General features: G+C 45.7%; 1 long non-coding RNA gene across 1 annotated transcript in view; it reads left to right on the top strand.

The window, feature by feature from the left end:
* LOC123027232 overlaps window positions 1-12,077 on the top strand; it is an 18,575-nt gene extending 6,498 nt beyond the window's left edge. Inside the window, exon 3 of the long non-coding RNA XR_006415471.1 lies at window positions 12,003-12,077. This is a non-coding gene — a long non-coding RNA (uncharacterized LOC123027232). The remainder of the gene's footprint in view (window positions 1-12,002) is intronic.
* The last annotated feature ends 293 nt before the right edge of the window (window positions 12,078-12,370 follow it).

Raw genomic sequence — 12,370 nt, 5'->3', positions numbered from 1 at the left:
CTGATGACACCCAGCTCTACCTCTCTTTTTCAACCGATCCAGGTGAGGCAGTGGCTGTACTGAACCGGTGCCTGGCCGAGGTAATGGGCTGGATGAGGGCCAATAAACTGAAGCTCAATCCAGACAAGACAGAGGTCCTGTTGATGGGTGGATCGAACTCCTGGGTAGGTGACTTGGACCTTGCCCTGGATGGGGTTGCACTCCCTCTAAAGGACAGGGTCCGCAGCTTGGAAGTGCTCCTCGACCCGGAGCTGTCCTTGGAATCTCAAATGACTGCGGTGGCGAGGAGCTCTTTCCTTCAGCTTCGGCTAATCCATCAGCTGCATCCCTACCTGGAGGACGACTGCCTAGCGACAGTGACACATGCATTGGTTACTTCCTGGTTGGATTTCTGCAAAGCACTCTACGTGGAGCTGCCCTTGAAGACAGTCCGGATACTTCAGATGGTGCAAAATAGAGCAACCAGGTTGCTGACGAGGACTGGGCATTATTCTCATATAACCGCAGTCCTCTATCAGCTTCACTGGCTTCCCATTGGAGTCTGGGCTCAATTCAAGGTACTAGTTATTACCTACAAAGCCCTAAATGGCTTGGGACCAGGATACCTAAAGGAAGGCTTTTTTCCCTATATGCCCTCCCGCCCCCTGAGATCGGCAGCAGAAGCCCTCCTCTGGGAACCCTCTGTGAAAGACATTAGGAAACAGAGTACCCGGAGGAGGGCTTTCTCTGCAGTGGCACCCGGTCTATGGAATGCACTCCCTAGAGAGGTCCGCCTGGCGCCATCGTTATTTGTTTTTCAGCTCCAGGTTAAGACCTTTTTATTCCAGCATTATTTTAATAACTTTTAATATTGGTTCATATATGTTTTTTAACTGCAGCCAGTGTGGGTCTGTAATTCATTCGTGTTATGTTTTATATTATTTTATCTATGTAAGCCGTCCTGAGGCCTTCGCGACAGGACGGCATATAAATATTCTAAATAAATAAATAAAGTTGATATTTGCATTTGTTCCTGTGGGTGAAGAATAGATTGGGGAGCAGTTTTAAGAAATCTGGTCTGAAGGAAGGCAGACACTAAGAATGGCATTAAAATGGTACTTTAATTTACCGTATTTTTCGCTCTATAAGACGCACCTGACCATAAGACGCATGTAGTTTTTAGAGGAGGGATCCGTGGAAAGCTTCCTGATAATCACAGGCACATTCCCCATCACTTCCCCATGGGCTTCATTAAAAGACGGGTTGCCATTTGAAAACACACACCGACCTGTGATTAACAGCTCTCACCTGCGCCGGAGGAGGGGGGGCGGAGCAGGGTGTGCCGAGCGCGTGCCAGCCAGGTGTGGTGCAGCCGGGCCGGCAGCGTGCTGGCGGTGGTCTTCCGGGCGACGTGGCAGCGGCAGGTCTTCCCGGGCGGTGGGGGTGAGCAGTCCGTCTCTCCGTGAGGCCAGCAGGTTAAAACCCGCAGCTGCTCCTCCTCCGCGGCACAGCTCTCACCTGCGCCGCAGCGGGGACGGAGAAGGGCGCGCCGAGCACGTGCCGGCCAGGTGGTGCCATGTGGTGCTGGCGGGCCGGCAGCGTCCCGGGCGTCGGGCACACACACATTCGCTCTATAAGACACACAGACATTTCCCCTTACTTTTGAAGGGGAAAAAAGTGCGTCTGATAGAGCGAAAAATACAGCAACTTAAGATGCAGTCCTTTGCGTATAGCTGACTGGGGAATCCTGGGCAACACAGGCCTATTTTAACATGCACCCAATTTTGCCTTAAGCTGTCTCAAGCTGTTCTCCAAAAGTTCTTATGGCAAAAAAATTAGTTTGACTTAAGCTTTCATGAATTATAGCTGAGTTTATGCTAGAATGCAATTGTTTATGTTATAATCCCCCAAGAAACTCACTTGTTTTTGCTGCAACAGATGAATGCAGACACCCTCCAGGATATATTTGACATGTACCATCTTCCCCTTTTGTAAATAATCCCCTTTAATAAATATATTATTGTTGTTCATTGTGCAGTGTTGTCTCTTATGAAGGCATTATCTCATCCCTACCCCATAAGTTCCAGGCTACCAGCTTATTTTAGGTATAGAGGATTTATTTTGGTAGCAGAGGTTAAAAGCTGTGTGGCTGAGGCAACATTTCCTAACAGTGAAACCTTGTGTGGAAACTTTATTGAAAACTGTGGCAGTGAATTCCATATACCCAATCCAAAAGTGTGTGTGTGTGTGTGTGTGTGTGTGCGCGCGCGCACGCGCGTGCATTTGTTTGTTTTTTAAGGAAAGAAAAAAAGGCAAGTGGAACAAACAAATTGATCCAGTGCATATGGTAGGAATAGTCTTCAGTGCTTCTCTTACATGAGATTTTAGAATATTCTCGCTGATCAGGATTTTCAAAGAGCATTTATTGATTACTCCAGCATGTTACTAGAACAGGCCCAGAAACACAGAACTCTAGAGCTAAACCCAAGCCTACAGGAACTTGTATTTAGGCACATACTGGAAAATTCAGCATAACTTGAGAATTCCAAAATGTGTGACGATAAAAGATACATTAGATCACTCATCTTAATAAGGAGTGAGAAAGAAATTATACCGAGAGCCTTCCAGAGATGATTTTAAAAGTTTTTCTCACGGCTTCAACCTTTCCAGAAATTTTACATCTCTGATCTTAGATTACAGAACTTTTTGGCCAACAAAGTCCCCAAAGTTGAAGTTCTAAATATGTATGCCTTGCCTTACTATTCTATCCATTATTTTAGAAGAAAATACTTTATGTCCCCCTTTTTCGATACAAATTCAAAAAATCGTTCTTGGAAAAGGTATTTGAGGATCTTTCCCCAGGACTTTGCATCCATAGTCAGAACTGAAGAAGATACCATGTTGATTTCCCTTTGACAAAGCTTCTTCTTTCAATATACTCAATAATCCTAGATTTAATCATGCTTCTGCTAATTTACCTGTCTACATATAAAACTAGCTGAATTTTCCTTGCTCCCCCAAGATATGCTTTAAAAACAAATGTTAACATTTACTGCTTTCCCAAGCCTCTAGGAAATAGGTCGATTTATGAGGGGAAGGGCCTTCTCAGTTGTGGCACCGTAACTATACAATTGGCTCCCCAGGGAGGTGCACCTGGCACCCACACTTTATACATGTCGGCACCAAGGAGAAATCTTTTTATTCTTCCATTATTTCAATTGTCGAATAAGTTATGATTTTATATTGGTTTTGATAGGTTATGATTTTATATTGGTTTTGATTCAGATGATGATTAGCTCATGGTGGATTAATTGTTTATTGTGTTAGGTGTTACTACTATTTTATGAAATAGTATTTTATCTGCTTGTTTAATTGTTGATTAGTGTACCCGATTTTTTATGATTATTGTGGATATGTTAATGGTAGCATGTTTTCAGTTGTTTTAAATGATGGTACACCATTTTGTTGCTAAAGAACAGTCCATCGAAGTTATAGACAAGCAAATAAATAAAATTTTAATGACAGTAGATATTTTGTTAGAAAGTCTCCAGTTCCAGACCTAAGTTCTTGGAATAATTCTTGGGTATGTGCTATGCCAGTTCTGAAATCAAGGGGGAACTGCTTTGCAACAGTGCTGGTAAAGTCACCCTAAAGAACTCGGAGGCAAAAATAATTCTGCTCCAGATGTTCCACATCTGGGGCTGTTGTGGCAGTGAAACCATGACACCAGTAGCTGACAGGGTTTCTGGAAGGGAATCATTTATGATGGTATTAGCAGGGTCACTTTCTCAAGGGCAGGTGATAGATGATTTTCGAGAGCTACACGCAAAAACCAAATATTCTACACAATTAAAATTGCCATCAAAGTTAAGCATTAACACAGTAAAATCAAAAGGCATCACAACTATTTCAACCGCCTGAAAAACTATTTTTAATATTAAAATGTCTGGGCATTTGAAACAAAAACAAACATTTTAAAACTTGTCTAGTCTTTCTGAGTGAACTGTGATAGCTAATTTCAGGGAAATGGTTTTATTTTTCTCCAGTGGAAAGTGTTACGCTGCATCTTATTGCTTTAAAAATATTTTTAGTTCCTCTTTTGCATTTTAATATCCAATTTTATTGTTTTGCAGCCTGCCCAGGGAACAGATGGTGATGATGGTGTGTTTCATTTCTATATTGTCCAAGAGCTGAAGCTATTAAAAGGCCATAAAATCTTATCAAAAAAAGAAACACACAAAATTAGGAACAGCTAAGAACTGTCAGTGAAGAATGTCCCTGTTTAAAAATAAAACCCTGAGATGGGTAATGTCCTCAAATCCCTTTGAAGCTTTCAAAATCCTCAGCATTGGCATAAAGGGCCACCTTTTTCTGCACCAAGAAACTTGGAAGAGGTGTGTCCAAGGATTGCGGGGCCAAGCCGAGGGCGTCTTTATAGATTAAATCCAGCCCCTTGAATTGGTCTTGGAAGCACACAGGCTTCAAGAGGGCCAGAACCAGACTTACGTGTTTGGACACAGAAGTCCCAGTTTCTGGTCTTGCTGCTATATTCTGCATGCGCTGCAGCTTGCACCCGTGGGTCAAAATCCCTGGTGTATGCGCGCAGCATGCACCCAGCTCAGCGGGAATCGAGCGCCTTGCGCCCACTTCCACGTCATGCTCAGAAGCCTTTGTTTGTGCTACACTTGACATGGCGCACAACGTGGAAGAGCTTTGCTGGTTGCCCAGGCCTCGTTCCGTGAGCGTTGGCCGGCTTCCTCTCAGTTCAGATTACTTTCTAAGACAAGGCTGAGCATAAGAGGAAGCCCAGGAATGCCAGAGCGATGGCCTTCTGCAGAGTTTCACTGCAACTTGGTAGTGCTTGTGCCAACTGTCCAGGTCATTTCTGTGTTTCACAGCTCAACCAGGCCTTCAACGGGAGCATCAGGACGGATGGATACTCCCTATCCTGCCTCTGGATGGATAATGGCAACAACGATGCAAAACTTGTGGTCCTAGCCATGTCCTGACTGTGAGTTTCCTGAGTGGCAGGTGGCTGGCCAGTCCTGGAGATCAGTCAGATTTTTAGACCGATTCAGTGAGCCTGTGCTTAGAGTCCAGAGTTCGTTTTTCCATGTTTGTTACATAGTTGTTTATCATTTAGTGTACTTCTATGCTGCCCCCAAACCACAGTTCTCTGTATGGAATTTATAGGAAGTTGCTAAAATACAAGGTGAGCAATAAAAATACAATTACAGTATAAAACACGTCGCACAAATAAAACAAGGAAATTAAACACAGGTTCATTTTGAAACTTAATAAAAATCCTCAAAATCCACTTTAAAAGCTTCATTGATTTTACTTTGTGCATTTAAAATATTTAAATGCACAAAGTGCCAACCTTAATCAAATAGTTTCCAGGGCATTTTGCAAAAAAAAATTTAAATGCCCACTGGGCAGACACAAAATTTCTTGCTATTTGGAGGTGCTTCTACTTCACTTCCTATACAATTTGGAGAGTTCCCAATTCTGCTGAAGTTTGCTGTTTCTAAGGTTCCTCTTACGCCTGAGTGCTACAGTCTAGCTACATCAGCAATGCCATCACACCTGAATATCAAAAACAGAAGGAATAATTCTTCGTGGTGAACTGCCTAGTGAGTTTTATCAACTACCTGCAAATTGCTCCAGAACAAACAAGGCAGGGCATGGTCTAATCATAGTAAACAATCACAAAACATTACTGTCTGTTGTGTTGTGGTAATAAATCGTCTGAATGCATTCTGCTTCTTCTTGAAGGCAGCTTGCAGACTGCCCCAGCACTCCTGGGTTTTGGCTGTCCTTCTGTAACATCTGACTTCCATAGATGGAAAAGGAGCTCAAGTCAGCAATTCTCCTCATGCAAATTGGACTAAACATTAAATAATACATCAAAAGAAAACGACACATTGCTTGATCTGTTTGGCAATCCTTTGTTCCGAGAGCACTAATTTCCAGTGATGTGTTCAAGTCCTTTACTCCAAGTCCCAAGTCAAGTCTCAACGCTTTACTTTCGAGTCCAAGCTGAGTCTCAAGTTATTGCAAGAATTTTTGAGTCAAGCCTCAAGCCTCTTCTGAAGTCTCCAGAGTGAACTTTAACAGAGCAGAGGAAGGGGGGGGGGGGGGGGGGGAGGACTTCCCATCTGCACCTCTCAGTGGTGCATTGAAGTCCTTTACTTCAGCCACAATTCATTTAAACAAATAAGTAAGACCCCTTTCCTGCCCTCACCCCCTTGAAACATCCTCGCCCGCTCCCACCGCCTTGGCTGTGTTCTTGCCCGCCTTTCAGGATAATCTGCTGTGCAGGAAGCCCTGGAGCGTCTTAGTCGTAAGAAATGTAGAGATCTTGAGTCGAGACAAGCCCAGGTCAAGTCACTGACACGACCTGAGCTGCGCTGGGGGGCGAGTCGCTCGGATCGAGCCCCCAGCACTGCGCCTTTCCAAAGTGCCCGCTGCAAAAGGACCGTGCGTTCGTGCGCCGCAAGAATCCCAGGAAAGGCGTCAAAGCTCCACTGAGCCCCAAGTTGCCAGCCTTTTAAATGCTGCTCACGGCATCTCCGCATGGGCGATTGCTCAGGCCGTGCCCACCAGCTTCCTTAGGGCAGGGGATCCTGCCGCATCCCTGTGCCGGGTGTGAGAGGACCGTGCCGCTGCACCAGAGTCCACGCAACACACAACAGGCATCCTCTTCTGAGGGCAGGTGATCCCCAGTCAGAAGCAACAGGGCTGGACCACCTGGTGCTTCTTTTATTTATCCTTTCATGCATTTCATTTTTATGCCACCTGGGCAGTTAGCAATGGTTAAAATTAAACAAACATTTAAAAAGCACATAGAGGGGGACACACACAATTTAAAAGAAAGAAACCATAATAGCAATTCCTGTGACTTAGTATAGAGGCATCACAGCAACATGGAATAAAATGGAATATATAAACATTCCATTATAATTATAATGGGATAATTATACATTATATAATATAAAATATAAAATGGAATATATATAACACTTTAAAACTGTTAAAATCCAGGTCTTCGCCTGGTGCCGAGAAGAACACCAAGTAGGTGCCTGGTGCACCTCTCTGGGGAGCTCGTTCCAAAATTGGAGTGCCACAACTGAAAGGCCCTGCTCCTTGCTGACCCCCTCCTCACTCACTTTGGAAGGACCCCCGAAGAGGACCGAGGGGCTGGGCAGGCCCGCAAGGGATGGGGCGCCCGTGCATAGGCTGCTTCCTGATGAAGACAGATGCGCTCCTTGCGGAATGGCCATGGGCCAGTCATTCACCGCCTGCGGGCAGGCGAGGGGATCCACACAATGCCTTGGTCTTTGATGGGGCCCCTGCGCTTTCCCAGTGCTGCTGCTTTCCTCTTCTCCCTGCCTAACCTCCACAGCGGTGGATGCCATAAGTGCTTCTCTCACCTTTCTGTTAGAGGTGGCATTTTGACTCAGGCCAAATCCATCAGATGAAATGATCATTGGTCAGCACGCATTTCAAATATGTTTTACAGTGGATCCCATTTCAGCATTTTACATCCATCATTTAAGGAAGACTAAAGCACTTTTCTGACCACACACACACACACACACACACACACACTAAAATAATGATGATGATATAGCAAATGCCACTTAAATGAAAGAGTGCTGCAGCCGTGTTCTCCTCTAGTACACTGATATGAGCTGTTCTGGTGGCTTTCCAGTCTCCTTCCCGTTTCTCTGAACTGCTCGGGCTAGGCAGGCAAAAATGCAGGAAGCAAGGACAGGGAAGCAAAACTCATTTTCACCTCTGCCCCCATCATGCACAGGTGTATTCTGAGGATCCAGGTTTAGGAGCTTATGATCCCCGAGGGCACTGTGCATAAGCCTGCACCCAAATAGTCAGTTCCATCCGCTGCCGCTCCAGCAAGGCGATTCACGCTGATGACTAGTATGGTCCTTCTCTTTTTTAAAAAATAGCATGTTAGTGTTACTGTACAATGTGTAAAGCACACTGCTTTAAAGAAAAGTTATTTAGCATGATAGGGGCGAAATGCTCTGACAAAAATGCTCATTGCCAAAGCACATGTGCCCCCATTTGAGATGTAATCAAGCTCATGTGTAAACCAGAAAAAGTCCTACAGTTTCCAGCATTCTCCAGCCATACATCTGCACCCTTTGAAATCCTCTCCAGTTATCCCCATTAACCAACTTGCCAAACTGGAAGTGACTGAAAAGAGTTCCCCCTACCCCATTACCTATAACGATCCGTTATTGCTATGGACCATCGAATCATCTCTGACTTTGGGTGACTCTCCAAAATGTCTTGTCCTTCACAGCCCTGCTCAGCTATTGCAAATTCAAGGCTTTTGTCCATAAATTCCTTTATGGAGTCAATCCAGCTCATGTGTAACACCATAACATCCTTTACTTCTCCACTGTTTTTGCATTAAAAAAAATATAGCTAGAAAAGTGTTGTTTCTATGTGCCATCAAACGGTCTCCAACCCATGGCAACCCTATGCATGAAAGATCTCCAGAGCTCCCTATCCATGACCGTCTTGTTCAGCCCTTGCAAATGGAAGGCAGTGGCTTCCTTCATAGAGTTAAGCCATCTCATGGTCGGTCTCCCTTTTCTTCTTCTGCCTTCAAATTCCCTTAGCATGAATACCTTCTCCAGAGAGTTTTGCTTTCTCATGATGTGCCCAGAGTAGGACAGCCTCCGTCTTGTCATTTTTGCTTCTAGCTTGAAAGTTCTGGCGTGATTTGATCTACTCGTAGGTCCTGCTTGTTCACCTTTCTGTCAGTCCAGGGTATCGACTACATTCTCCGTCAGCACCATGCTTTGAAAGCATCTTGCTGTCGGCTTTCTTCACTGACCAGCTTTCACACCATACATGGTGATCGAGACTGCAGTCATGTGGAAGATCTGGGCCTTGGTCTCCAGTGAAACATCCTTACTCTTGATTAGCTTTTCTAGTTCCTTCATTGCCACCCTTCTACGTTTCAGCCTTCTTTGAACTCCTGGGCTGCAGTCTCCATTTCAGCTGATGATTGAGCCAAGATAAATAAAATCTTTCATTTTGGATTGTCTCATCATAGGGTTTTCAAGGTAGCAATATTCAGATGTTTAGCATTTCCTTCTTAAGTACAAACCAGAATTAGCTTGAGTGTCACTCAGTCGTCTGTGGAAGATTCTCCACCAGTGTTGCCTTCAGCTACTGCTGTGGCTCAGCAGCTGCCCTTCAGGTGCTCCTCTGCCCCCATCACCAGTGGAGCTATCCATCTTAGAGTCTGCTGGTGTTACCATCACCCATGGACAGGGAGGATACATCTTATCCTGGTGTTTCTGCTTTGACCATTCCGCCTTGGGTGACCCTGCTAGGGGACCAGCCTGGTAAGACAGCCTGGCCTGGAGGCATTGTTCTCAGCTTCCTTGACACTCTAAGCTCCCCTCACCGCATTAAATTGTGCATCCAAGCAGGGGAGAAAAGTGCTGTAGGTGCACTTAAAAGTTTGGCTTTTAGAAATGGGTGAGCCCCCAGCAAAGAGGTACATATAAAACATGCATCTGAGAAGGGAGATGGGTGAACACGTGCTCAGCCGCGATGGTTTTAGTTACCCAGGAAGCTGCTACTTGCATCAAAGCCATGGCCTGTAAAAAGTTGAAAGGACCGAACATACTGGGATGTCGACACAGACAGAGCACAATACCCCCACTAGAGTGGCGTGTCCATTGCTTCTGGCCATCAGCAGAAGAGCAATGCTTTGTTAATGTCCTGTGCCTTGCATTTGGAAGCACCCACTTTCTCAAAGCCAGAGGCTGGGGTGGAAAGAAGCCAGCTTGTAATGCGTGCATTTACACAGGGAACGGAAGTGGGGGTGCACAGGCGAGACCCCAGCATCCCTGAGCATATCACTTCCGCTTCAGCACACTCGCCATGACGTTCTGAAATGGAGCTGGTGTATGTGGGGATCTGAGCAGTGGTACTTAAATAGGGCTATTGACTTTGTGGGACCGGGTTCCTCAGAGTTAAGGAAGCACATGACCCAAGTGGACTTAGCACCGGGTTGAGGGTTCCTGCAGTAAGTGCCACCAGGTGCGTCCCTCCCATATCTTGCTGCAGTGCCTTCATGAAAGGGTTGAGGGCATCCTTGGTGGGCCTTAGGGAGTCCTTCACCCCGGCACCTGCCCAAGGAACCAAGGACTGGCCTTTCCTGGGCTAGGCAGGGGCATGTTTTCATCTGACTTTCACCTGTTGGACTGCAAAGGAAGTAAAGAACAAAATAACGTATCTGTCCTACCATGGGGCGCAGAAAGGGGACCCACCTCATACCCAAGACGTGACATTGCTATCACCCTGTTAACGTTTAAAAGGGCTCAGATCTTCCTATAATAAATAGGCTTGATAGTGACAGGTAAAGCTCAAGTCACACACTGCCTTTGAAGTTTTAATGGCCACTCCAACCTCCTGATAAAGTTACTCTCAACCTTTCGTTGGTAGTAATTTTGCAAAGCCCGAAGCGGCTCGAGTCATCTTTACTGTTCAGCTCCCAAGGACGACAATCTCATAAAACTGTGGGCTTCAAAGAGGCTGCTCCTTTTCTTTCCCTTTTTAAAAGGAAATTCCTCCTGTGCGACCGCCTCCCACTCTCAACCTGTCCTTCAAGTCCTCAGAGGTGTCGACAGCCACTCACCCGGCCAAGCCGCCGGCAATCCGAAGGGCTCCCTTGGCCCCCTTTTTCCTGGCAGAAGCCCAGCTTTTGACACCCATCTCGACCATCACATTGCAGAAAAATTATATGTTTCCCCCCAAAAATTGCACTTGTTTTCCTTTACTTCAGGGGTGCGCAGACCCTTCCTCCCGCACCCTCAAGATGTGTTGGAGTAGCTGCTTGAAAGCTTGGACAGGGGTCGATCTAGGAACCTCCGCTTTTTTGGCTGCACTCAGCCCCTTCCCTGGACAGAACCTTAACTCTCCCCTGCCACTCCTGGCACCAAACAAAAGGTCAACGCGAGAGGCTGTATGGTGCAGCCCAGACACTCAAGTTTCCTTTTCAGGCACACGGCTCAGCATCACGCAGCCTCCTTGCGTGGCCGGGCTGGCGGGACAGAGAGGCAGAGGTGGCAAAGCAGGACTCCATGTCGCCAAGGAGAGATCCCCACCAGGAAAATGTTACAAGGACCCAGGATCACCCCTGACCTGCGCCGGCCCCTGGATGCAGGGACACTTCCGTGGCTGATGTGGCTGGACTTGCTGCAGGATCCCTTTTTGGTGCCAACTCTAAACCTTGCAGGGGTCCACGAGCAGGGCTGCTCCGGGCTCCAGCCCTCACACAGCCCTAGCTACTCTCTCTGCCTCCTGGGGTTGATACACATCATTATCTCATTGACAGAGGCTTAAAGGAGGAGGTAGAGGGGGAAATGCTTATTATTGCTCAGTAACTATTAGCACATCCATTGCTTCTTTAAAAAATTCATTGCATTTGAGCTGCAATTTGAGGCAATGATGTAACTCAGCAAAGTTATGGGGAATTCTGGGAATTTTAGTCCAATATATTTAGAAGGCTGGTGAAAGCTCATGTCTGGGCCCTCACCTATTCCCTTGATTTACAGTATCACTGACCCAGTGTCGCCAGCCTTGTCTTTTAATCATGACTGAAAGACCGAAAGCACGCCAAGGGATTGTTCAGTCTGCTCTGCTTCTTTCCCGTCATATCTAACTATGGTTTAACACAGACTGGGTTCACACAACATGGCAACCTATCATAGGTTCCATGATGGAGTGTCTTCTTAAGCAAACCCACACTTATCTCCCCAGGGCGGCTTGTGCATGGGAAAGAGAGCACCCCAACAATGCACGGCCTGCTTGAGGGTTCTTTGGTAGCCACAAAGGGTTGTTCTATCAACTGAAGATGGGCAACTAACCCCATCATGGCCACAAGGGGTGGAACCGCCTTTCCAACTAGGATCTTGCTGGTCATCATCCTTTCATGGAATTCCTGTGTCCTGAGTTTTGGAGGTGTCCTCCAGAAACTAGGTTTTTTGTACAAAGGATTGAAAAATATGGCGAGGTTACTGGGATGAAAAGAAATAGAGAAAAGACGAAACTGTTAGTAAAATCTCACACAGGAGCAGAGAAAAACTCTGGTGGAACAAGTAGACTTTCAGATTGTTAAAAAGGTTAAATATTTGGGAATTTATCTTACAGCCAAGTGTACCACTCTGAAAGAAGACAATTATGATAAACTATTGAAGGGTATTAAGGGTGATTTGGAAAAATGGGCTAATTTGCAATTATCCTTGCTGGGAAGAATAGCACTGGCTAAATTGAATATATTACCCAAGCTTTTGTTTCTATTCCAAATGATTCCCATAAAAATTAATAGAAATTTTTTTGA

This window comes from Varanus komodoensis, unplaced genomic scaffold, assembly GCF_004798865.1.
Source record: "Varanus komodoensis strain SLA01 unplaced genomic scaffold, ASM479886v1 scaffold31, whole genome shotgun sequence".
In the NCBI taxonomy this organism is placed as follows: Eukaryota; Metazoa; Chordata; class Lepidosauria; order Squamata; family Varanidae; genus Varanus; species Varanus komodoensis.
This window is presented reverse-complemented; position numbering and strand designations above follow the sequence as displayed.